This window comes from Leptonychotes weddellii, chromosome 12 (assembly GCF_054177405.1).
Source record: "Leptonychotes weddellii isolate Sample4059 chromosome 12, ASM5417740v2, whole genome shotgun sequence".
NCBI classification, from domain to species: Eukaryota; Metazoa; Chordata; class Mammalia; order Carnivora; family Phocidae; genus Leptonychotes; species Leptonychotes weddellii.
In genome coordinates, this window is record NC_138380.1 from 54,542,076 (window position 1) to 54,568,932 (window position 26,857).

The following is a 26,857-nucleotide window of genomic DNA, read 5'->3' on the forward strand; positions in this document are numbered from 1 at the left end:
TGTATAAGCCATTTAGTGCATAGTTAAATAGGTGGATTGTAATATATAGACTTATATATGTGTATACATATATGTGATGCATAGATTTATATATATGTGTACATATATATTTTCTGAGAGTTTCGCTTTTTCATATTATGTAAATTTTTAATGACTATATTCTTATTATACATAAATTTATAATATAAGGCTTTTAAAATAATTTACTAGTAGTTGTGCCACTCTATTCATATATTTTCATTTGTATGTTGAAACACAGTTAAATATTTCATCTGAGCAGGTAGAAATATGAATGGTTAAAGGAGTCAGAGTTGTGTGCATAGTGATGCAGGGGATTCAATTCACCTGAATCTTCCTGCATTATTTCCTGGTTTCGTTAAATCAGAGTACTCATTTTTCTGTCCAGGCTGTTCAAAATCATGTATATAAGATAGTTCTTTGGAATGGAGTGAGAACTCGAGGATAAATAAGGAAAAGATCCAATAACTTTTCTTCCTTCCTTTTTTTTTTTGCCTCTCACTCTTTGTTCTCTCCTAAGTTCTTATTTCTACTCTCTCTCTCTCTCTTTTTTTCTGTACTCTTGCCACTACAGTGGAGAAACATAAGTATCAATAGAAGGTCCTGAAGTTTGGATAAAATAGTGCTTATCTGATTTGGTTGATTATTTTGCAGACACTTATTAAAGGAGCTCTTTTTATATGATGGGCATCCAGCTAGACACTGAATCTTTCATATCTCTGAGGCAAATGAGGAAAATGAATTTGGGGTTACATAGAAAACTTAGTGATAGGTTGTGCAGAAAAATATAAACAGGAAGAAAAGGTTACATTATATTAATACAGAGGAGAGGATATTTCCTAGGGCTCCCAAGTTAAGGTGACCATTGAGCTCTAAAGGATATATATGGAAGTAGGGGTTGCTTATATGTTCTCTGATTTAGCTGAAGAAAAAGAAACATTTATTTCTAGTTTCTGTTTGCAAGATACGTTTTATTAGTATCATTTTCATGCAAATATTCTAAAATTTTTCTTGTTTGATTTTGCCTTTCTTTTCCTAGGATTTGTGTTTTGCTTTACATGAATTTGCATGTGTTTTATGCAAAAGTTTCATACACATACACACACACAAGTACACAGTCACTTCCTAGGATGCCAAATTAAGAAAAGAGATTTGTGAAGTAACAGTAGTTAATTCAGGATGTCTACAAAATCACAACTGAATAATCCAAGATACAGTGTATTTTCTATAAGAAAGAGTACTAAACAGTAAGAAAGGAGTTTAGGGAAAACATTTCTACCCATTATTACAGATTTGATGCCTACATGGAAACTTTTGGGAAATATTTGTGAAATTAAAACACTTAAGTAAATTATTTCTTGTTTATTACAAGATGACAGCATCTGTGTTTGTGTGTATATATATATAAATTTCAATTAGTGCATAGTAAATAAATGATCAATTTTTAGGCAAAAACCAAAGATAAGCTTAGCCAGCAGTTAAAGCTGCCGTTTCTGGGAACATTATCCCTAGTTTACAAAGTGTTTTTGTATTAAAAACACTAAAGCTCCCATTTCCTTTGTGTTCAGGCCTACTCCCTATTTCAGATTTGTCTGTCCAACTGTAACAGAAACCAGTTGTGCCCTGGGGACTGAGGGGATCCACTAAACTAATTAGACAATGGATAGCTGACTTTGGGGAATGAGCACTTGACCTTGACCAATGTCAATGACAGAAAATGTTCTTTTAATATTCATAGATATTTGGAATTGAATATCATCCCATTGTTATATTCTTTAGTATAGATATAGCAAGTTACATATAAGTTAGTTAATTTTATATGAAGTTTAAGTATCTAATTTGTAATATCCATATGCTTTAGAATTCAATCTATCAATAATATAAGTGTTTTTTGGTTGTTAGAGAATAAAATCTCTTGATTCTTGGTAGAAATTATCCCTGGAAACAGTTTTGAGAACTCTTTTTATATCCCCTTTTTATAGGACATATTAAGTATAAAGTAAGCCTATCTTGAACTCTTTCCAAAGAAGTTAATCACCTCATTATAAGGTAATTTTGCCTGGAATAATCCCTGGCATGGCTAATTGGAACTAATTTGGTGCTCTCCATTGCCTCTTGCTCTACCTGAGCATTAGTTACTAATGCTTTTCCTTTTGGAATACATATTCTTATATAGATATGTTCAGCATTATTTTCTGACTGAGCATAATTAATCCTAATATATTAACCTCAAATGGCTAATATACTTAAAAAAATAAGAGTTCCCTGACAAATTTTTTTTGAAGAGAAAAATAATATTCTCACTTTGGAAACATTTTGAAGTTTGTATATTCTGTTTTATATTTCTACATGACTAGTGTTTTCACAAAGTAGAGAATCTTACTTAAGCAACCCATATATATACACACACACTAGTCCTAAAATATGAAGAAATTATTTCCTCAATGGGTAAGATTTCTGAAGAGAATCAGAAAGTAGAAGTACAACATCTTGATTTATTATGACTTTTAATTCTAATTTCTCTGATTTTTTTTCTCTTCCCATCTGTGCTTCTAGCAAGAAAAATACCAGAAACTCTATATAGCTTTATTGTATTTTTTAAGATTTTATTTGACAACCACTGATAAGGGGCCAAAAATATGCTAAGAACTGTCAAGGTATCCCTGTTACCATCATTTCATAACAAGCTATTTGCCACCATATAACTAGGGTTCAATTTCCTTTACCAGTTAAGATTGTTCCTGTGTAGTCTTTGCCCTCATTAATGGCTTCCTAAGGCTTGTCCTTTTTTACCTGTCCTTCTAGATTCTGTTCATCCTTCAGTTCTGAAGCAAATGTTGTGGCAATATTCCACTTCCACATTTCAAAATCTCTTCTATTTACTGTGGCTACATAACAAACTACTTGAAAGCTTGGCGATATAAAATAGCCATTTTATTATGTGCGTAGCTCCCATGGGTCAGCAGTTCAAACAGGGCAAAGCAGAGATGGCTTATCTCTTTCATCATCTCCAGGTCCTCAGCTGGGGAAACAGGATTGGAAGTGATTGGATTGGCTGGAGGCATGGTTACTCTCATGTCTGGTGGCTGATGCTGGTTGTTGGTTGAGACCTTACCCAGAGCACTGTGTTGGTCAGGGTCCTCTCCTTCCTCTGTGTTTTGTTCCATTCAGGTCCTTAACAGTTTAGATGATGTCTACCCACACTGGGGAGGGTCATCTACTTTACTGAGTCCTCCAATTTAATGCTAATCTCATCCAGAAATTTTCACACTCACACACACACAGAAATAATGCTTAATCTGGGCACCCTGTGGTCAGTCAAGTTGTCACATAATATTAACTATCACAGCACCTGCCGTTGGCTTCTTTATGTGGCCTGGGCTTTCTCACAGTGTGATGGCCTAAGATGGCCATACTTGTGAATGGCAGCTCAGGCCTCCACAAGTGAGTATCCCAAGAGAACAGGAGGAAGCTCTGCCCTTTCTTCACTTAGCTTTGGAAGTCTTACAGTTTCATATTCACTGTACTTGTATTAACAGATTTTTATGATCACCAAACTTATCGGACTATTCAGCATCAAATATTAATCCTGTATGTATTTCCTTATCCTATTCCTCTCTCGATCCTCACAACACCCATTTCCAACATTCCTCCATTCTTTTCAAGCCTTCTTGATTTACTCTTAGAGATAACCCTGACTTCTATTTCAATAAGAAAAAATAAAAAACACCCAATCAAACGTGATGAACTTAACTCCCAATACGAAAGCAACAATGTGTCTACATCCACATCCATCCTTCCCTCATCCTTCGATAACGGCAGATAAGCTAGCCTTCTGTTAGTCTGGGGCCACTGCACCTTGTGACCCATATCTGTTCTGTCCCACTGCCACCCTCTGTTTCCCTTGACCTTGAGGGCAAGAGAGACTTTATCGCTCTCTCCTACATCTTTCCTGCCCTACCACTACAAATTCTAACAGCTTCCAAACAAGCTCTACATAGTTTCTCTTCATTCTTAAAAAAAAAAAAAGTCTCCTGATCTTTTCTTCAGCTTGCCTCATGTACTTTATCCTCTTCACAACCAAACTCTAAATAGATTTTCAGTAATGTCCCATTGCTCATTCATTCCCTTCTGAAAACCATTCCATATATATATGGAGAGTAAAAACCGGTTTTTTTGCCTCTACAGAAATTGAATGTCATTTACTCTCTCTTCCTAAAACTTCTCTTGCTTGGTCCATAAAATACACCATTTTAACTGTTCCTACTCAGTTTGAGCTTATTTATGACTTCTGTCTAATCAATCCTTAATTGTTAGTGGTCCTCGGAATTCTGAGATATACTCAGTTTACCCTCTCTTCTCAAATCTCTTGAAACGTCATCAAAAGAGTGATCTTTTTAAAATGCTGACCTACTTTCTTTTTTTAAATATATTAATTTTCAAATCCTTACTAGGCCCTCTACCATCTGGTTCCTGGCCTGACTTTTGGCCTTTTCTCTGAATTTTATCTTTGTCTTTTGTTACGATGTCTGCCCTTCCTAGCCTTTTAATTTGGCTATTGCTGCTCATTAGACTGAAGATACCTGGTTAGATGCTACTTCCTAAGGATAGTGCTCCCTTGTTCCACCATCTAGATCGGGCTCCCAAACCACCCTGCACTTCCTTTTTGTAGAGTTTGTAGAGGATTAATACTTTGAAGTATTATTTGATAATACTGTTTTAAATTCCTTCACGTATTTTGATTTAACTCTCTGGCCCATCCTTTTCCCAAACTATGCTCTAATGCATTTACCACTTCATGATTGGGTTAGGAAGAAAGAGATCACATTTCTGAGTGATTAAATTTGAAGAGACTTGAACTTCATATCAGGGACAAAAGTTTGAGAATAATTTTGGAAATTTCATAATTCTGACTTGTAAATACCAAAAGTAAAGCCCTGGAGGACTCAAAGTATGAGATGTGTGTTAAAATCATGATTCTGATATCATAGAGTCCTTGAAGCAATCTGAAACAATAGAAAAGCTTTATTTAAAAATATGTGTATTTTTTATGGCACCTCCAAGGAATTTGGCAATAAAGAGTTAAGTAGCACTTAAGAAATTACTGTTGAAACTGGTGGTACGCAGGAAAGCATGATAGTGGGACTAGGCGAGGCAAATATTACAAATAAAGGAAGATTTTACTGATTGCTATTTATGATATTGTTTCTGATTGTTAGAATTTTTCATTTTTATTTTTAAAAATCTAATTACAATTTTGTCAGACTTTCAAATTCTCACAGTTCTCAACTTCATTTTTTAATATAGGCTTCACTACAATTCTAAGCTTAGCAAATTTATAGAATTCTATATAGAATCAAGTTTATTTTGGTTATGTAGACACATGTATGTGGCTTTTATTAAAGTTATAGGAAGGAAGTCAGATGTTTATTTTGTTTTAGAGATTTTTTTTGCAATTTGATGTTTTGTATTTTTAAACTATTTTTTCCTTTTTTATTGTGGGAAAATATATATAACACAAAATGTTTCACTTTAATTATTGTTTGTGTACACTTCAGTGGCATTAGGTACATTGATATTGTTGTGCAATCATTACCACCATCCATCTCCAAAATGTTTTTATCTTCCCAAACTAAAGCTCTGTACCTGTTAAACGATAACTTTTATCTTCGCCCTCCTCCTGGTCCCTGGCAACCACCATTCATACTTTATGTATCTATAAATTTGACTACTCTAGCTACCTCCCATAAATGGAACCATGAAATATTTGTCCTTTTTTGTATTCTTTCATTTAACGTACCGTCTTCAGTTTAGTCCATTTTGTAGCATGTGTCACAATTTCCTCCTGCCTTCCTAAGGCTAAATAATGGTCCATTGTATGTATATACTACATTTTGTTTATCCAGTTATCTGCTAATGGACATTTGAGTTGTTTCCATCTTATGGCTATTGTGAATAAAACCGCTGCGAATAGTGATGTGAAAATATCTCTCCATGTCTTAAGCTAATTTTTAAAGGCATTTTAAACTCTTTGAAAATCAAGTTTTTTTTGTTTTTTTTTTTTTTAAAGATTTTTATTTATTTATTTGACAGAGAGAGAGATAGCGAAAGCAGGAACACAAGCAGGGGGAGTGCGAGAGGGAGAAGCAGGCTTCCCGCCGAGCAGGGAGCCCGATGTGGGACTCGATCCCAGGACCCTGGGATCATGACCTGAGCCGAAGGCAGACGTTTAACGACTGAGCCACCCAGGCGCCCGAAAATCAAGTTTAAAAAGAGTTATAATCTACATTAGAATCATTTTATTCCAGAATGGACATTAGATAGGGCCTAGGACATCTGGGTCTTCCAATAATTAAGTAATTGTGTGTTTTCTGGGTTTCATTCTCTTCTTTCTTTCTTTCCTTTCTTTATTCATTTCTTCCTTCCCTAGCTCTCTCTCTCTCTCTGTTTCTCTCCCCCACATCCCCCCATCTTTGGAGTATAACAGAAAGAGAAGTATTTGTTCAACACTGATTTTTCTTTATAGCCTATATGGTCCTCTTACTTTATTTTAGTATTTCTTTTACTTGCTATGTAATATGTCTTTTAAAACTAGGTCACTGCTCTTCTCTGAAAATTTTTATAAGTGCTGAGAGAAAACTGAGTATAAGTATTTAAGAAACTAAGTAATCACCAAATAGGAGATGTACCCCATAACCAAAATGTAAATGCTTTATGTACATACATAAAATATATATAATTTCCTTAGTCAAATATTGACTTGTAAGAAATTAATAACTTCTCATTTTATGGCCTACTGTTCAAATATTCTAAGCATACTCATTTCCCTATCATTTATTCAGTAAAGAATTAAAGATTTGCATATTTCTTTTCATTTTGAAAACAAAATGATTACTACTCAATTTTGAAAAACAAAAACAAAGCCCACAACTTTAACACAAGCACCCATAATGCCATTTTATATTATTCTCATTATTTTTAATGTGTAACTTGAGAAATATTTATTACAATATGAAAGTGCTTGGAAAATAAGTAAGGTTAATAATTAAATATTCTGCCTACCCTTGAAAAGTCTGTAGGCCAGTGGGGAAGACAAACCAAACATGTAATCATAATAAAATGTGATAAAGACTGTCACTGAGGTTAAGTGCAGAATTGAGTGCAATGTGCTGCCAGGGGTAAGTGTCTATTTCTGTCTGAAGTAAGGAGAGAAGACATCCCTCCAAAAGGTGTTCTTGTGCCTACATCCACTCCTTACGGCATTGTCACCAAGTTCCTCCACCAAAAGTCACACATATCACTTCTACTCACATTATGCCTCACACTGTGAGTCACTCACCCTACAAGGCAGGAGGAATTAAGAAAAATGCCATCTCCTTCTGGGGGAGAGGGGTCGTGTGCCCACCTAAAGCCTGGGAGGTGTTAGTATTTGCAGATAGAAAGGAAAATGGATAGGGGTGCCTGTGTGGCTCAGTCGGTTAAGGGTCTGCCTTCAGCTTGGGTCATGATCCCGGGGTCCTGGGATCAAGCCCCACGTTGGGCTCTCTGCTCAGCGGGGAGCCTGCTTGTGCCCTTTCTCTGTTTCTGTCAAATAAATAAATAAAATCTTAAAAAAAAAAAAAGGATAATAGGGGTAACCAGCAGTCTCGCCAAAACTTTCCTATATGATAAAAACGAGTTTGGCTTTTCATAGCCTTCAGGTTTCTTAATTCATTTTCTTGGCTTTAAGCAAGTCACATCTAAATTTCTAAGGCTCTCATCTTCTATTGGATCTGTTTGATAATGTAATCGAATTACTTCTAGGTACTATGCGAAAACTTTATGACATAAAACCTGCTTGTAGCATAAGCTGTCAGCCCCACATTTATATGGTTTATAAGTTTATAAGTTTAAATCTTTACATGTCCATTCATCTTCAAGCAGAGCACATACACACCCTTGTAATTTGCTGATAAGTTTATTATTCACTGTGATGGCATAATTTATTTTGTTTTATTTTTACACATAGTTGTATTCATTTATTTAAACACAGTTTTTTTGCATATTTTCACCTTACTGTCATTAACATTTTTCTCCATTCTGTTTTAATTTTTAAGCCATGTTTGAATTAAGAAGGTCATTTGGAACTTTGATAATAACGTCTCAGGCACAGAAACATTCATGTAATCTGTGAATCTATGAATAGAAATCTATGTTCACACTCAATTAATTTTATTGGCTTTTTTTTACATTTCATACTAGATGTTTTATCCTGTTTTGTATTCACCCCATGATTTAAGCAATATTCAAATATATTTAAACAAACTATCATGTGACATAAAGGAAAGAATGCACAATCTTATAAAAGCTTTCTATATATCTATTAATTTTGCCATTTTTTAAGAGATTTTATTTATTTGAGGGAAAGAGAGCATGAGCAAGTGGGAGGGGCAGAGGGAGAGGGAGAAGGAGACTCCCCACTGAGCAGGGAGCCGGATGCGGGACTTGATCCCAGGACCCAGGGATCACGACCTGAGCTGAAGGCAGACACTTAACTGACTGAGCCACCCAGGAGCTCCAATTTTGCCATTTTTTATTAAAATTTATTTTAGAAAGAAAAAAGGGCTTGGGTTACCCTGAAAACTTAAAATAATGCCACAATACTTAGTACCCATCTTATTTTTATTGTGAATTCTTGTAACCTTGTACATAGGCTTATAGATCTAATAGTTGCCTTTTGTTATACCAGTGTATTATAACAAAACTCATCATTAATTCTTCTCGAAGGCGGGACTATGTTCTAGATAGTATACCAAATGGTTCTGCTGGATTATTTTATTTAATCAACACACAACCCTAGGAGATGGTTACTATCATTATCCCTTCTTTACGTATCAGAATACAGAAATATAAGTAACTTGCCCTTACCTAACCAAAAATGGTCCACATAAATAGTTAATACATATCTGCTAACAAGAAAAGATTTTAATTGCTCAGGGTAAAAGGTGAGCTTGATACCATTCCAATCTCTGAGTTAGTATGGGGAAAGATGCATGCAAACAAACAATAAAGTGTTGTGAGATGAATGCAGTACTCACAGGATCACAAAGAATACAAAGGAGAAGATAACTCTCATGTAGTGCTGGGGTGGTGGTGCTAGGAAGGCTTTACAGAAGACATAATACCTGGATATGGTTCTAAAAGATAAGTAGGTATTTTAAAAATAACTGGAGTCAATAGAAGAATATCATGTATTAAAGTAAAGTGGCATAAAAAATATCAATATGTGGTGGGGGCCAAGAAGGAAGGAGGGAGGGAAGGGAGGAAGGTAGGGAGGAGAGAAAGTCAATTTGAAATGTGAGAAATGGAGGATTGAAGGGGATTTGTTGATCATACTCATATCAAGAAGATCTTGGGTAGTCCTATGGGAAACATGTACTTTATATTTGAGGTAATATGAAATAATCATGGGGTTTTAAACAAGAACATAAGACTAAGGAAATGTACTTTTAGAAGAGAAAAGTGGTGGGGCGCCTGGGTGGCTCAGTCAGTTAAGCGGCTGCCTTCGGCTCAGGTCATGATCCCAGGGTCCTGGGATGAGCCCCACATCAGGCTCCCTGCTCTGCGGGAAGCCTGCTTCTCCCTCTGCCACTCCCCCTGCTTGTGTTCCCTCTCTCGCTGTGTCTCTCTCTGTCAAATAAATAAAATCTTTAAAAAAAAAAAAAAAAAAAAGAAAAGTGGTTACTGTTCCCAAGCTTAGTAATTGATATGGGTATGAATGTGGATGTGAAGGAAGGCAGAACAGTAGCAATACTAATTGAGGTGACTGTAGGAAGAAGAGATGGTGGTTGGAGGAAGATTATGAATTTGGTTCTGTGTCTGTTGAATGGGAGGTATCTGTGGGATATCCAGGTCAGTTACATAGACAGTAGATCATTTTACTGGCCTAGGATTTGGTGAGATGTCTGGGATGGAGATGAAGAGCTAGTGTAATACAGGAGCAATTCTGGCTCCATCATCTGTAAACTGGAGCATTGATAAAATCCAGAGTAGTGATAACTGGGTTATTTGACTGGGTTTGAGCTATACTTGTTATAATAAATATTAGTTATGATTTTGAAGACAGTGGCTTAAAATCAATGGTGAATTATATTTTCATATATTATAAAATATAATTATATATAATTAAAGTACTATAATTATATAGATATTGTTAATTACTGGTTTTATCAGAAACATTTATTTAGCATTTATTTAAATCGTTTTGTTTATTTAGACTGTTAGAAGTATTTGTTTATTTAGGCATAATAAGTTATTAAATTGTTCTTTTAATTTTTGGTACAAGCAATTTAAGAATCTAACTTCATTGTGACCCTCACAGAAAATTCATGTCGTCAGAATGCTTATAATTCAGGTCAAAATCCATATCCTTACGTAAAGTTTCCGTACATTCTGAATTCCAGAAAGAAAGAAGCTTTAGGGCATCCTTTTTATAAGCGAGGCTTGAAAAGATTTTCTGATTTAATGAAGTTGAAGAATACAGCCAGCAGAGGGCGCTGGCGCACATGCACTCCGTCTTTGCAGTGATCCTTGTGAGCAAGAAAACATCGGAAGAGTCCTTTCTTAATAAGCACACTGGCAAAGCAGTCGTTTTTGTTGAGTGTTGTGTTAATGTCAGAACTTAGATATTTATACCAGTAGTCTTTCTCTTGTGGAAGTTTGCATGTCTTTTAGCAAAGTGTACTTTGAATTGTATTTGAATGCCGGCCAGCACACTTGAGAGTCTGAAATGAAATGCCAAAATCTGAGCAGCCTGTGGTGGAGGTCAAAGGCCATCTGTTACCTGAGTCCTGATGACTAATTAAGGAGCTTTCCATCACATTTGATGAACAAGAGCAGTTTTAATCTGATGTGGAAGGGACTTTACTTCAGTGAAACTAAAAGTCAAAGTGTTGAACTCCTTTGTAAGTGTAGCATTTCTAATTAAATAAATGCCAGAATGTCTGAAACAATTTTCTAATTGGAACTGAGGGCATTCTAAGAAAAAATTCTTATTAAAAAAAAATTCTTAGATAATTTAATTTAGGAACGATAGCTTTGCTATGGTGTAATGCATAGATTATTTGAAGGATTTTTCTTCTACGTATGTGTCTGGTTTAGAAGTATTTAATGATCTTTCAAAATATTTTATAAATATTTCAAAAAGGCAAGTAATACTATATTTCTTTTAAAAGCATTTTTAAAAATCTCATATTTTGCATACATTTATGATTATAATTTTTCTTGTATTTCCCATTTAGATAAAAACAGGTAAAGAATACATTTATTTTTTTAAGTATATAGTGGCTCTTTAATGTGCAGAAATTATTGACCACTGTGTATTTTAGGTTATCACTTAATATTGACTTGTTTTTAATGATGAACAACCTTTTACGTACCTTGTTACTAGTATATCATGATTTCTTGTTATAACACACAGCATGCTTTTAAACTTATATACAATTAAATATATGATATATCTGCGTAATGCCAGAAATATGTTTACTTTTAAATGCTGATATGACACATATTTGCTTTTTATGTTTTAAAGAGAAGTTAATGCTGTCATTTCTACCTTATGATCCAACACAGTGAAAGTGTAGTAAACTGTTTAAAAACCGGTGGGAAGTTAATTTTAATGTGTAATAGTGTGAGGGGGTCCCATCTCTTGTCTTCATTCAATGAAGCTTATAACAATTTTATTTGCCAAGATGAAGATTATTTAATAAAGTGACAAACTGTCCCACTGATAGGATACATTAATTTGCCTCTAAAGCTGTTCCTTGTCCTCCATAAAAAGGTGATAATTAGGTTTTCAGATTATAATAAAATAATCATGTCACTTATGTAGATGCTTGTTAAAATATATTTAATCTTCTATATAAACTTGAAACAATTAAAAGCTGTACAATATTTTTCCATGTGAACTTTTAGGTGAACACAGCTAATACACTAAGTTAATTTTAAGCTAGCGTGACTCTCTGAAAAGTTAACAATTTGAAAAATAATATAAGAAGTGATTATCTTTTCAAGTAAAACAGTGGTATTAGGTAGGCTGTGCTAGAACATCTTCCTAATAAAATAGCACTCATTCATATACTGATTTAATTTCTTCTTTTGTCCATACAAAGTGTGCAATTTAATCTTTGAAAAGTCACATAGAATCATTTTGTGCATGTGTATTAACACCCTCAATTTCTAATGTTTTGGAGAGCTTAAATTATTATTAGATACTGCACATGATTACATTTCAATTTTAGCCTTATATTACACAACATTAACTGGATCCCACATCTGAATACCTTAAAAAGTATTCCATGGTGTTTGAATGTCCAACAGTGAAAACACGGTTTATAAAAAACAAACCACTAAGTGACTTTTTAAAAAGAAAGACTCTTTCATTGCCTTGGGGTTGATGATAGCTCATTGTTATAAAGCCTAATCTTCTCTAGCTTTACATAAACCAAAGGTAATTTCCTCTTCTTAAAGTTTGCAGAGTATTAAAAACTTCCCCAAATCTATTTCCTGAACCAAGTTGGAGACTGTTCAGTGCACATTCATTTAAAATATCTTTAAGTGTTCTGACTCAATTACTTTTAATAGAGTGGAGAATGTTTGGTGTAGCTTTGAGTGCACAGCATGAGTGGTTGGTTTTAGTTAGAAAACATATAAAATTAGTTCCTGTGCAAAGGTAATCTCTAGAGAAATACAGGTAACCAAGAAATCTTATTGAAGACCATTGTATATGTACTGAAAATGTCATATACTTGCTTTGCACATGTTGTGTACAGAATTATGACATAAATGAAGTTATGGTAAGATATTGGCAAGATAAAAAAGAGATTTTTGTTGATAATATGCAAAGAAGCCACATCTGTTTTTATTCATCCTGCACTTATTTCTTTGAAGAAGCTTTTATACAGCTGTGAAAACCTAGTTTTGTACAAAACAATTTTGACAAATGTTCATGATTCCACACCAGTGAAATGTATTTTAATTTCATTCAGAATGTTCCAAGCTCTCTAGGACATAAACAGTAATAAAACTCATATTGAAGCTATTTCTGTGATTTTTAACTTCACTGTTCAAGTGATACAAGCAACTTTTTCTGGTCCTCATTAAGAAATGTAGAGAATTCTAAGCAGAGTTTACACAAGAAAAAGTACACTGATGATTTGGAAGTTTGGACCTGATATTGGGTTCCATAAATAACTCAACCGTGAAACACGATATGATGTCATACAAAGTATACCAATTTTCAGTTCTATTTATGTCTGAATTCTGATTCTGCTTCTTACCAGCTCTAAAACCTCGGGTGAATTATTTAGAATTTATGATCATCTGTTTCATTACCTATAACAACAGAATAGTAATGACTAATTACTAGTTCTTAGGGTTGTTATAAGATTAAGTTGAATTTAATAATGCATATAATGTAGCTAATATAATACCATTTCCTTTCTTTTTTATCCCCACCAGAATTTGCTATCAAAACTATCATCTGACACATGCTCATGAGGAGCATTGATGTCATGATGCAGGGGTTCAGTAATTCTCTGGTATTTAGGAAGGTAGGTCAGAAATATTAAATGATTTGTAGAAAGTGGGAAATGGAGTTGGAAGTTTTTGAAAAATTTACTATTTAAGAGGTAACATGTGTCTGATAATAAGCACATAAGATTTTTCTGTGTAATACAGAAATTGTGTTAATAGGAAAGAGGGCACAGGATTTAGATTAAGAAGCCATTTTATACTTACTGGTGTGGAAGTTACCTCTTCTGTAAATTGGAATAATTTTAGTTAGATAACTCACAGGGTTATTGTGGCTATTGAGTGTAATAATGTTTGTAAAAACACAGGTTGTACAAGAATTGGCTCAAGACCATTTTCCAGCTGAAATCGTGGTCAAGAAGAAGATACAGGTTTGATAGAGACACACAGAGATTGTTGTAGAATTAAGTGAATTTTTTAAATGGGAAAGTGTTTCTAAATCAAACTTCCCTCCCAAAAGACAGAGCAAAAGTATAAACACTTCCCAGTGTTGTGTAACAGGAGAGATAAGGGGTTGGAAAACTATGGCACACACAGCAATTCCAGTCCTATGCTTGCTTTGCACAGTCTGTCAGTCAATCAGTCAATAGAGTTTTGTTGGAACACAGCCAAGCTCGTTGGCTTTCCTGCTGTCTATGCCTGCTTTTTAACCACAAGGGCAGAGTTGAGTTGTGACAGAGACCATATGATCCACATGGCCTAAGATATTTACTATCTGGCTTTTTACGTAAAAAGTTTACCCCTGCTACAGATGGAAATCTGTAACTGTGAGAGAAAGTATTTAGAAGAGTGTGGATAGATTTCCAGAGCATATGAAAGGAGTGGAAACCTCATGTTCTATAATAGAGGGACTTTTACAATAGAGATAATTGAGAAATAGAGTGGATGAGGAATTTTAGTAGAAATCTAATCTCAAGTGGCGCGTGAATTTTGAGTAATGTGGAAAAACTAAGATTCTCTGCAGACTGTAATAAATTCTAGTTCAGATTCATGGTGTGCTACACAAAATGGTGAACAGGGACAATATGTTAAATAGAAACTCTTGAGTAGACAGTCTTGTATCTGTGTCAGCTTTTCTTACTTGTTTGTTAGGAAAGGCAATATATATCAGAACCATGTCATTTGATCTTTGAAAGGGCTGTAGTGATGATGAGGACACACTCTGAAACTTGATAGTCTAAATCCAAATCCAAATACTTTGCTTAACAACCTGATGACCCGGAGCAAGTAAGTAGCTTACCCCTCTCTGTGCCTCGGTTTCCTTCTATGTAAAAAGGCGTAGCCATAGTTCCTACCCTAAAGTGTATAAAGGGATATATGAGTTAATCCGTATAAAACTCAACAGTTCCTGGCATGTAGTAATCATATTATGTGTAAGTCTTTGCTACTTGCATTTCCATGCACATACACAACTTGGCTTCTATTAGCTGTTTCATTTATATATTGTCTGATCTTCAGCGTATAGTGTGAATTCAGTCAGTCTCATTTGATTCATTTTTGTCTTTATAGGACTCTTATTTAAATTTACCTTCAAATAGATTTCTCTGGATAAATGGAATCTTATCTTTAAGTTAAGAAATTGTACTATAAAATGATTAGTAAATAATAGTTATCCAAATGTTAATTGCTATATAAATATTTCTTTGGGGCCTTAATAAATAAAGTGAAGCCTAAATACTTTGGTACTAAAAGACAAAATTTACAATTCTAGGGTCACAGGTTTTTCCTTACTTTCAAAATAACAACTATTTTAAAAATATATAGTTGAATTGATTGGGATTCATATGAGAAAAAAGTTAACAGATTCTAGATAATTACCTGGTTGTTTTTATATTCTAAGATTTTTTTTTACCCTTAACATTCAAATGAGAAGGTATGTACATGTACTGATTTGCTGTCTTAAATTTTGCTTTTATGTGCATTATTTTATGTGATCTTGAGATGTGTAAGCACAGAAATGTATGCCATGCATGCTCTTTTCTATTTGGCAGGAAATATTGCAAGCATATTGATGATGATAATTAATATTTTCTAAACAGTCAAAAAACAGGTGTACCTTTCCAAATAAATCCACATAAATTTCAAAACAAACTTGTTGAATGACTTCAAAAAGAACTCAAAAAAATGAAGTAGAAATTGTCCTGAAAGGCTTCAGATTAGGAATATTGTTAGAAATAATTATCATATTAAAGTTTTTAATGATAAGAATCATGCTTTATTCATCTGTGTTCCTTCATTGCTCACAAGTACCTAAAACACAGTAGGAGTTCAATATGCATTACATCATAGACCTTTTAAACTTCTCTAGTTGTCTTTTAATGTAAGTTTTAATGATCTCTTTCTTTTTGTATCTAAGTGTTTGTGGGTTAGAGTTAATGGTAAGAGTAGCTAAGTGAATTTCACACTATTACGTAAAACTTACTAGCAGTGTCAAGAAACACATTAATACAAGCAGTAAAATATAAACTAATCAAAAGTCAAACTGTGCAAAAGAGTGCTGTAATTTCTTTGGTCTGTCTTTTCTTGTTCTGGAGTCAACATTCTCACTGATGGACTAAACAGTTGGTTTTGTCATTTAAAATACTTGAGTCTTTTCTGATTTAAAATTGTTTCTCTTTCATTTAACTACCAGTGTTTCTGGGTATCTTTCTCTGCTCACTGGCTTTGCCTTTACTCTCCTTCACAGAGAGTACTTGTGTAGAAAGGGCATCTTATATTTTCCGTTAACATGGAGGAAGACACTGTCCCTGCTCTCCCTGGTGAAGTGTAACAGAAGTCACGTGGTCACTGCGTAGCTTCCATTGGTATCTTCTGTGGACACCCACCTGATATTGTGGGCTTCTGGCTGACACTTGGTTCTCATGACTGTGCACCATGTAATGGTCTTTATTCTCAATTTCCACACTCACCACCTACTTGTCCTGAACCTATATCATTCCTGTTTTGAGTCCATGTTGTGAGAGCGCCTTGTAATTCTGGGCGTTTTTTTTTTTTTTTCACCGTAAGGTCTATGTGACCTTGCAAGGGCTTTCTTCAGATCCACTTGAGTGGACATCTCCTTCAGCCGTTGTTACTTCACAGCCCCCATGCCATAGAGGACATGGAATTATGAAAACAGCATTGTTCTTAGTCACAGATAGGGTCTGCCGGAGATTATTCCTAGGATTCTTTGATTGCCTTGCCCTATTTGGATATTTTCCTTTTCCATCAGAAGAATGAGGAGGCCAGTATATCTAATATCGTGTCTTCCTGTTTCCAGTATCTTGGCTCTCTTATCTTCCCACCCACCACCTCCACCCAGCAACAGCAGGGCTTTGCCCTTTTAGTTTGGCAGAAATCCCCCGCTGTGCTTCCTTATTCTGTAGCTTCAGTGTATTAATTCTTCTGTTCTCGGTCTTCTGGTACCTGTCTCTTGATCTGTAGATCTTTGCTGTGGAAATATAAAGAAAGGCCCTTTATTTTTCAGTGAGGTAGGACTTTTGCAAAAGTCAAAACTGCATGTTTTCAGATTATTACCTGGCTAATGCCATCCCAGTGAAGATATGCATGTTGTTAATATAATTATTAAGGGTTTCACGGGCATCGGGATTCTGGTGTTAAGCAGCATGAGAATACATAGATTTAATGTCTCAAACATAAAAAGGAATTATTCTGTCATAACCATTTTTTCATAATGATAAAATGGGTTTTGTTATATTTTGTTTTTTTATTCCATGGAATAGTTTATCAAAAGTATCATAAGATCAGGGGCGCCTGGGTGGCTCAGTCGGCTAAGCATCTGCCTTCAGCTCAAGTCATGATCTCGGTGTCCTGGGATTGAGCCCTGTGGCAAGCTCCCTGCTCAGTGGGAAGTCTGCTTCTCCCTCTCCTTCTGCTTCCCTGCCCCCGTGCTCTCTCTCTCTTTCTCCCTGTTTCAAATAAATAAATAAATAAAAGCTTTTAAAAAAGCATATGATCAAAATCAGTTGGCCTAGAAAGTAATCTATAATGAACTTTGAAAATCAGAGTCTACTAATTTAAAAACAATTCACTACATTGTTTACTTTCTACACTATGTATGTTCATAAAGTATCCAATTAGATAGTTTCACCGAACATTTTTTCTATGAGAGTTTGGCACAAAACCTGAATCAGAATAACTAACTGGGTTGGTTAAACATTTTGATCCAAGAGTCACATACAAATTAAATGTTAATTCTTTTACTCTTTTGAAGCTGATATTTTCTTAATCTGTCATGAAAAAAAAGCTTAGAGGAATACGCTATTACATTAAGGGAATGTAGATGTCTGGTGGGAGGTTAAATATCACTATAAGATATTTAGAAAATATCTTGTCTTATGGATTTTTTAATGGTAAAATATGTCAGCAGTGCTCACGAAAGTAGATGTAGATATTATAGGCAATTGAAAGTAGTAGGTGGTTATTGTAGTTGGAATGACTCCCAGAGCAGATGGTTTTATAGGAGTTTTTGAAGGAGAAGAGCAAGGTGGCCTGCCTGGCGTACATTAACTTGGTGCCTGTTCCAAGTGTAGGGGTGGTTGGAAGAATGTGTGATGTCTTGAGTGGGCGAATGATAAACAGGCATAACTTCAAAATAACCTGGAATTTTTATCTCCAAAAGCTTACAGACAATTCACAAAGACACAGTTTTGTCTGTAAGGAATCAGTAAAATGCAAAATTATACAAACAGAGAGCTAACACCACATAAAATAGAACTAAGCCAACCACGGCCAGTATTTTCACATTTACAATTTTCTCTTGCTCATCCACAAAAAAAACAATAATTTCCTATTTCTATACTAAAACTACTTCTGATTTTTATTTTTTTAATTTTAATTTTTATATATGTTTTTAAAGATTTTATTTATTTATCTGACAGAGAGACACAATGAGAGAGGAACACAAGCAGGGGGAGTGGGAGAGAGAGAAGCAAGCTTCCCACCCAGCAGGAAGCCCGATGCGGGGCTTGATCCCAGGACCCTGGGATCATGACCTGAGCCGAAGGCAGACGCTTCATGACTGAGCCACCCAGGCGCCCCTACTTCTGATTTTTAAAAGAACAGATCTCATCAAGTATTTAAAAGATATGAGTCTTAAACTCTCATATCTTATTTGTATATTTGGTAGGCATAGATTCTTTAAAAAGCTGTGAATTGTGTAAGACTGTTGAATCACAGACCTGTACCTCTGAAACAAATAATACATTATATGTTAAAAAAAAAAGAAGAAGAAGATAGCAGGAAGGGAAAAATGAAGGGGGGGAAATCAGAGGGGGAGACGAACCATGAGAGACTATGGACTCTGAGCAACAAAGTGAGGGTCCTAGGGGTGTGGGGATGGGTTAGCCTGGTGATGGGTATTAAGGAGGGCACATTCTGCATGGAGCACTGGGTGTTATACGCAAACAGTGAATCATGGAACACTACATCAAAAACTAATGATGTAATGTATGGTGATTAATATAACATTAAAAAATGACATGGTTTAACTTATTGCATAGTCATTATATTTGGTTTTAAGTTCAAGATTTACTCCTGAATCTAACCTATTCAATATATTTCTTACAGCCAACATTCTGGTTTAAAATACATTACCTCATGCTCATACTGCTGAAAATTTTTCTAATTGAATTCCTTTCCCGGTCTTTTCAGTTCTTTAAACACATGTGTTGTTCTCAGATTTATTTTCTTAAAACTTGATTTTGCTCATTCACTTGATAGTGTCATGAGTAAGAACACCGAATCTGGAAACAGACTCCTTATATTTGAATCCTAGCCTTGCCACTTTCTCATTGTGACCTTGGGCAGCTTATTTAACTTCCCACTTTCTCACCTCTACAAGTATAAAATGCTTGAGTAATAAGATTATCTATCTTAGAATGTTGTTAGGAAGAACAAATTAGTAATTATTTGCAAAATATTTTAAGCAGTGCTAGACACATTACAAGTGAACTATAAGTGTTTAATTAATGGTCATGATCATGCTCCAGAGACTTTAGGACTCCCTGTTTCATAACAGAAAGTTCAGGATTCTTAGTCATTGTCTTTTCAACCATCTGCCTCCCATTTTCTAGCCTTACCCAACTTTCTGTCTAGAGGCAAGCATTCAGTTCAGTCAGTATTCCATTTGCTTCGTGCTTTCTTGCTTGCATCTTTTAACCCTTTGCTTTCTGCAAACTAGGATGCTGATTGACATTCCAATACCACACGCATCTCTGAACCCCCAACCTATACACTAGATCATGCACAACCTCAGAGTCCTCCTTTAATCTTTCCTCCCATGCAATGTTTTCCTTTTTCATATTTTTACTATCTTCTCCTTCCAAATTCCTCCAACATTACTAGCTTAAGCCATGTGTATAACATTGCTATTGTTTCTGTAATTCATAATCTCTCTCCAACTAAGGTGCTGAATTCTTAGAGAACATAGAACCAGCACTTGGTATATGGACTTGCACACAAAAGGTGCTCAACAAGTATTTGATGAATGAGAAAATGAATGAGACATAAGTAAATGCATGCATAAACTGGACTATTCATCAAAGGGGTTTATTGTGGGTTTTTTGTTTTTGTTCTGTTTTGTTTTGTTTTGCGGTGGATTTATTGTGGTTTAAAGAGCCTGAACGGTGTAAGGTTCTTGGAATGCCAGTGTCACTCTGTCAGGTTTTAGGTGATACCTCTAGAAATTGGATAAATAGTCTAAAATTCCCAGGGAAAGCACAGAATTTTTTTCTTTTTTTTTTTTTTTTTTGATCCACCAATCCCACTTCTGGGCATATATCTATTTATTTATTTATTTTTTATTTATTTTTTTTTAAGTGTAATTTGCCATTTTATTTATTTATTTATTTTTATTCTTATGTTAATCCCCATACATTACATCATTAGTTTTAGATAAAGTGTTCCATGATTCATGAAAGCACAGAATTTTTGTCTCCTGAGATCGCCAAGGTTAGGGAAATGTTCTAATATACGAAGAAGCTAGGAACAGCTGATGGGTCGTAACTTTCTGATAGCCATGGGTCTGCTGTGGCCAAGGCACCTGTGGTAGCCACTGTGTGATTATCACTGTAGGTATCTGGAACAAGAGTTATCACTGTTTCACGTCTGAGGAGGTTTACACGTTGGTATCTGTACTCTTGTACTCCGTGACTGAGGAAATACAAAATGATACAAAGTAACACAAATATACTAATATGTACATTTAGAAAATATGTACATTTACAAAATAAGTACATGCTAGAATCTAATGAAAATAGTATTTTTGAAAATTATCAGTGTATATAAATGCAAAATAGGATTTCTACAGTCGCCTTTCTGTATACGTGAATTTGCACACCCTTTGTAATATAGTGACGTCTCCTACCCGTGATCCACATTTTAGAAGCTATTGGAATCAAGCATGGCATTAATGAAGCCAAATCTATGAACTTGTTTTTATATGAACCTCTTTGTGTCCACAGACAAAACTCTTACCCAGAACCCTGGGCCTGCTACTTTGAACATGTCCCTAGGTACAAATAGAGCAAATGTTTATCTGGGTAAGAGAGAAGTTCAGAGAGCTCTCAGGATACATGACATACGGGTTGGTGTTTTTGTTAAATTTTGTTGGATTTATTATTATTCAAAGTTTGACCATTTGTCGGTATATAGTTGAACTATTTTTTAACTTGCCACTTATGATAATAACACTCAATTTCTGGCAGTATGCCATGTGTTAAAGTAATATGTGGAGTGTGTAAAAGCTAAGGAGGCAAGTTTCAACTGAAGCAAACTCTACCCTTTTACCCTATTATATCACTTTTAAGGAGTTAATAGAACAATGGGATAAAAAACTAAACCAATTTATCTAAGTTCTCATGAAGGTTTAATAAGGTTCTTAGAAGAGTTTATAAGGATTTGCAAATAACCATCCTAAAATAGGACACATTCTGTTTGAATGGAACTTCAGTTAAGTAGCTGCTTTTCAAAACACAAAAAAAAATTTGTATGGCTCTTGGGTCCATTATTGACGGGATTTTCTCCATGCTTTTCAGAGCACAAATTGACTTCAAAGGGAATTGCTTTCCTGAAATATGGGGAAACTGTCTGTATACATTGACTAAACGGGAGATTGCGAGAAGTGTTTGGAGAAACTTTGGTTGTAATGTGAACTAAAGAGAGACTAAGTGGCCAAGGAAGCCAATGAAACATGGCTTTTCCTCATGTTACAAATTATAGTGATTGGAGTTTAATTTACCAGCAGAACAATGCCTCTGAACAATTCCATACAGATATTTTCTTCTGGTAGGATTTGGAGTTCTAGGGAATTATGTCAGCAAAAATTAGTTGAGTTTCATGGAAAGCAGCATTTTAGGACTTGCTTTTGGCAAATCGTGATTCTCAAAAAAAAAAAATAGAATTTTGATAGATGTTGTGGTTTATAAGAAACATGAAACTTGTGGCTATGTTTAACGTATGCATGTCATTAGGGATGCTTTTCAAGAGGCAGTGTTCTGTTTATGAACCTTGGAAACGGTTTTTACTTGTTAAGATCAGAAAGGGTTTTTAACAGAAAGGGTTTAATCTTATAGTCATGGTTAATTATAGCCAAAGTTCACCTTTTGCATTTTAGCTTTATTTTGGGCTCTATTGTTATGGCCATCTTTCCATTATCTCATTTCTGCTAGTTCTTCTTATTCAAGTACGTTCTTGAATTTATGTGTCCTAGTAAACATTTTTAAATAATTTGGGGAAAAAAAAGAAATATAGTTGACAAATTCATAATAAAGTCTATTACAAATCTGGAGAATATTTCTATTTGGATTTTTTTTTCTTAGCATTGATTGACTTTTGCTTCATAATGATTACTAGTTTGACCTTGCACACAACAATGCAATGGAATGTGGGCAGTCTTTGAGATGATGTATCTAAAATATGTAGTGGAAAGAGAACAAATCAAAAGGCCAGAGGCTTTGCTTCTTTACTTCCTTTAGTATTTGTCATCTTAGACAACACGCAGGTTTTATAGCATATATCATGACAAGGGGCCACAAAGAAAAGAAACAGCAAAAATAATGAAACAAGATACGAAAAAGGTTAATTCAAATTCTTACAACTTTTTTCCCTGAAATGTTTTTAAAGTACTTAATGAGTTGATTTGAATTTAAACTGAGTTTTGCATATACCTGAGGCATTAGCACATTTACCCAAATTTCTTTTCCATTAAATATCTCTACACAATTGTCGTCTGCTAAAAGATGTTGCTAAAATTTGCCCTCACAAATTTTTCATGTAAATATTTAATCAATTTTTGTTATTACCTTGGTCATAATAACCTTTAAATCCTCATTTATCTTTGAACAATTACTTTCTTGATGAAGATCCAATGTCATTTATATGATTGTATGAACTTAAAGTAAGGACTCATTTAGGAACTGACATTATGAATAATTGTTCGTAGTTACTTTTGTTTTCTATGATACTATGTGTTTGATATTGAAATCCTTCAGATGTATGATCCTATATATTAGTCTTCCAAATTTAAGTTTTATTTTATTTTGTCTTTGTGTTTTATAATTTCTAAGCCTCCATTTTACAACTAATATGTATGTATGCATTTTGATGTGCTTTGTAATAATTTAAACTCATTCTTTCAGTGGAGGAAAAAAGATAAATGCAGTCCTTTTCCATTTATTACATAGAAAATATGGGACAAGATCTTTCATAAAACCATCATTTATAGAACCTATAATTTAGAAAAATAAAATTAACTTCTCTTCCTGATTTTTATTATTTTGATCTTAAAAAAATACACCACTATGCATTTTTTAATACAGTAATAAAAGCTAGGATTTTGTTATCAGGTAATCATAATGACCAGAAAAAAATTCAGCCTTGGATTCTACAGAAAATAAAGGAACCATCATGGTTACTTGAATTAAAAGTATATAAATGACAGAGGTGAGGAACCATAGTACTGGTAGACAGCCTGAAATATATTGAATTATTTCCATGCCTCTATCACTCATTAATTGGAAAAGAAGCATTTTTAATTTAGTAACCAAATGATTGTTGTATTTCTCAACTGGCTATAGGGAATAAACAAATATATCCATTAGTGGTTCAGGACATTTCAGATGTGATAGTATATTATTTATTATTTTTATGCCTTGCTCATGCCACTCTTAAGAACACAGTATTCATAAGTTCATCTTGAAATTACAGGGTTTTGAGTTTAATAATACTAGCTTCTATTATTTAAGGCATTTACACCACAATAGGTACTATGCTAAGACCTTTGCATGCATCACAGATATTTGTAAAGTGGGGATATTAATAGGACCTCTTTTATACTCTCCTGCGAAGATGAAGATGTTTGATCAATACTAAGTGCTTACAACAGTGTTTAATGACTGTCCTATGTTATCTATTTCATTGTTATTATCATCATCATTATGTTAGCACTTCATGCTACAATATTTACTATCCAAATTTTCCAGAAGAAGACACTGAAGATGAGAGGTCAAATCATTTTAGAACTTGTAATTGTTGGATACCACATTTGAATTCTTATCCGTGCACCTTCAGAGTCCCTCTTTTGGCAGCCATGCTATAATGTTAACGAACACACAGCTTATCTTTTTGTCACACATCACATTTCTATAACATTAAATTATAATTGTACTAAGAAGAAGAATATGCAATTTTTAGTAAGATAAAGTTATATTCATACATATCAACTGAGTAATACTAAATATAATAAATATCATATATAATATCAATTTGACAAGAAAATTAAATAATTCTCATGTGACTTATTTTACAGATGACCAATCATTATTAATATTGTTAACAACCATTATTATCAAATTACTGCCGTTGTAGATATAAAAGTTCTTTACAAAATTCAGGTAATAGGGTTGGCAACATCATCTGTATGTATGTGGAGAGGAGTGTATTTGCTTTTTAAGATGTATAAAGTATATTATTTTTCATATAAAATCCCCTGTTTACTTGTAAATTTCTTTTCCAAAGTCAAAATTGAAAATAATTAAATGTAGTCTTTTATTTCTTGACATTACGGTGGATAAATATTATGAAAAATCTCAAATCAAACATATAAAGATGCTGGGTAAAATAAAATTGCATGGCTTTGATGAAATGGTGAAATATAAAATATGAATGCATGACTATATTGCAAGTAAGAGGGAATTTCCCAGTGTCCATAAACTAAGAGAGAGAGGAAAACTAAAGATATAAGTTTAACTGGAAGCAAGTATATAAAGTTCATGTTTTTAAAAGGTCAAGTATAAGAAAAATCAAAATTTGAGAAAGGAACATGATTATTTTTAAAAAGTTCTAATCAGGCTGGAAAACAACCTACATCAAATGTCTATAAATGCAAAATATGATTACTGAAATTTGAAAAAAATAAATCCTCAATGGAAGATTAATAAACATATTAGAACACAGCTTAAGTGAGTGTTAGTGAAATGGAAGATGGAGCAGCACATGAGGAATAGAGATTTAAAAAACGATAAGAAAAGCAAAGTAGAGAAGTGTGTGATTGGATTCCAGAAGTAATAAACAAAAGGTGAGAGAGCTCATATTGGAAATATGTGCATAAAAATTTTACAGAACTAATAAAGAACATAAATTCTAAATCCAGGAATCATAATAAATCCTATGCAGTATAACAACAACAACTCAGAAATAAAGAAATGGACAAAACCTCTAGACTGATTTTAGTAAAACGACAGAAGACCAGATAGAGTAAGTAAGAGAGAAGGGTTGGGGGGTATCTTGAAAGTGTCAAAGAGAAAGGACAGATAACCTTCAAAAGAACACAACAAAAGAGGCAACTGAATTATTCAACATCAACAACAGAAGCCCAAGTGCTACAGAATTGTATCCTCAAAGTTCTGAAAAAATATTTGTCAGCCCATAATTTGAAAATAAGCCAACTTATAATTTGGGGACCAAAAAGCAAAAGAAAATATGTTCCTATGGAAAGTAAGAGAGCTTACCTGCATTAAACCTTCTCTTCAGAGCATCCTAAAATTTATTTCTTCTCACAATAAAAAATTTAGCATATAAGAAATCTGTATAAAAATGAACACATTAAACCAGCTGAATAAATAATGTCTAATTGGGAGGTAGACAATAAAATATAATTCAGACATGTGAGTTGAAAGAGAAATGATGCAATTTAAAGGTTCTAAGTTCATTGTATGCTTCAGGAATAGGACCCTTACTTTTCAAACCACTAAGGGAAAAAATAAGGAAATAAACCTCAAGTGAGGCAAAGGAAGGTGAGGCAGGCTTTGTAAAAGGTCTATAGAAAAGGCAATAAAAATAGAAAACACAAAAGAAAGGCATATCCAGCATATCATTTTGGATTAAACTTGATAAATCTCAAAACAGAGATTACTTGTTTGGAGTTATGAGATTGACCAATATGTAAATGATGCTGTTTTATTTATTTATTTTTAAAGATTTTATTTATTTATTTATTTGACAGAGAGAGACAGCGAGAGAGGTAACACAAGCAGGGGGGAGTGGGAGAGGGAGAAGCAGGCTCCCCACTGAGCAAGGAGCCCAATACGGGGCTTGATCCCAAGACCCTGGGATCATGACCTGAGCCGAAGGCAGACGCTTAAGGACTGAGCCACCCAGATGCCCCATGATGTTATGTTTTCAAGAATTATTATTATGTAAGTGATATTTTCATACCAAAAGGTCAACCAATATCAATATCAATTATCATTATCAGTCACAGAAAGAAAATATGTAAAGCCCTTATTTAGAAATTCAGAATCATACATAAAAATTATAGATCAAAGAAAAAAGTCATATGTATATTACAAAGAAAATATGTAGAAATAGATTATAATAACACTATATATTAAAAGTTTTATGATAGAGTTGGTAAATAATTAGAGGAAAGTTATAGCTGCAAACATGAATTTTATGGAAAGAAAAGGCCAAAAACTTAATGAGCCAATCATTTAACTTAAGAATTAAACTAAAAGAAATTTAAAGAGATTTAAAAATATTTGTAAGAAACAATACTAAAGGAATAGAATAAAAACCTAAATTCGAGAGGATAAACAAAATTAAATGTTTGCTTATTGAAATGACAGAAATTCCATCAAGATAGGTCACAACAAAATTGATAAAGAATTTTATGAATATAATTTGCAAATTAAAATGCAGAGATCAAAATAATAAAAATAAAAGAATATGATTTATTTCAGTACATTTAAAACCTAGACAGTTTTCAAGAAAA

General features: G+C 33.9%; 1 protein-coding gene across 1 annotated transcript in view; it reads left to right on the top strand.

The window, feature by feature from the left end:
* DGKB (diacylglycerol kinase beta) overlaps positions 1-26,857 on the top strand; it is a 480,803-nt gene that overhangs the window by 379,828 nt on the left and 74,118 nt on the right. The gene's annotated exons all lie outside the window — the stretch shown is intronic.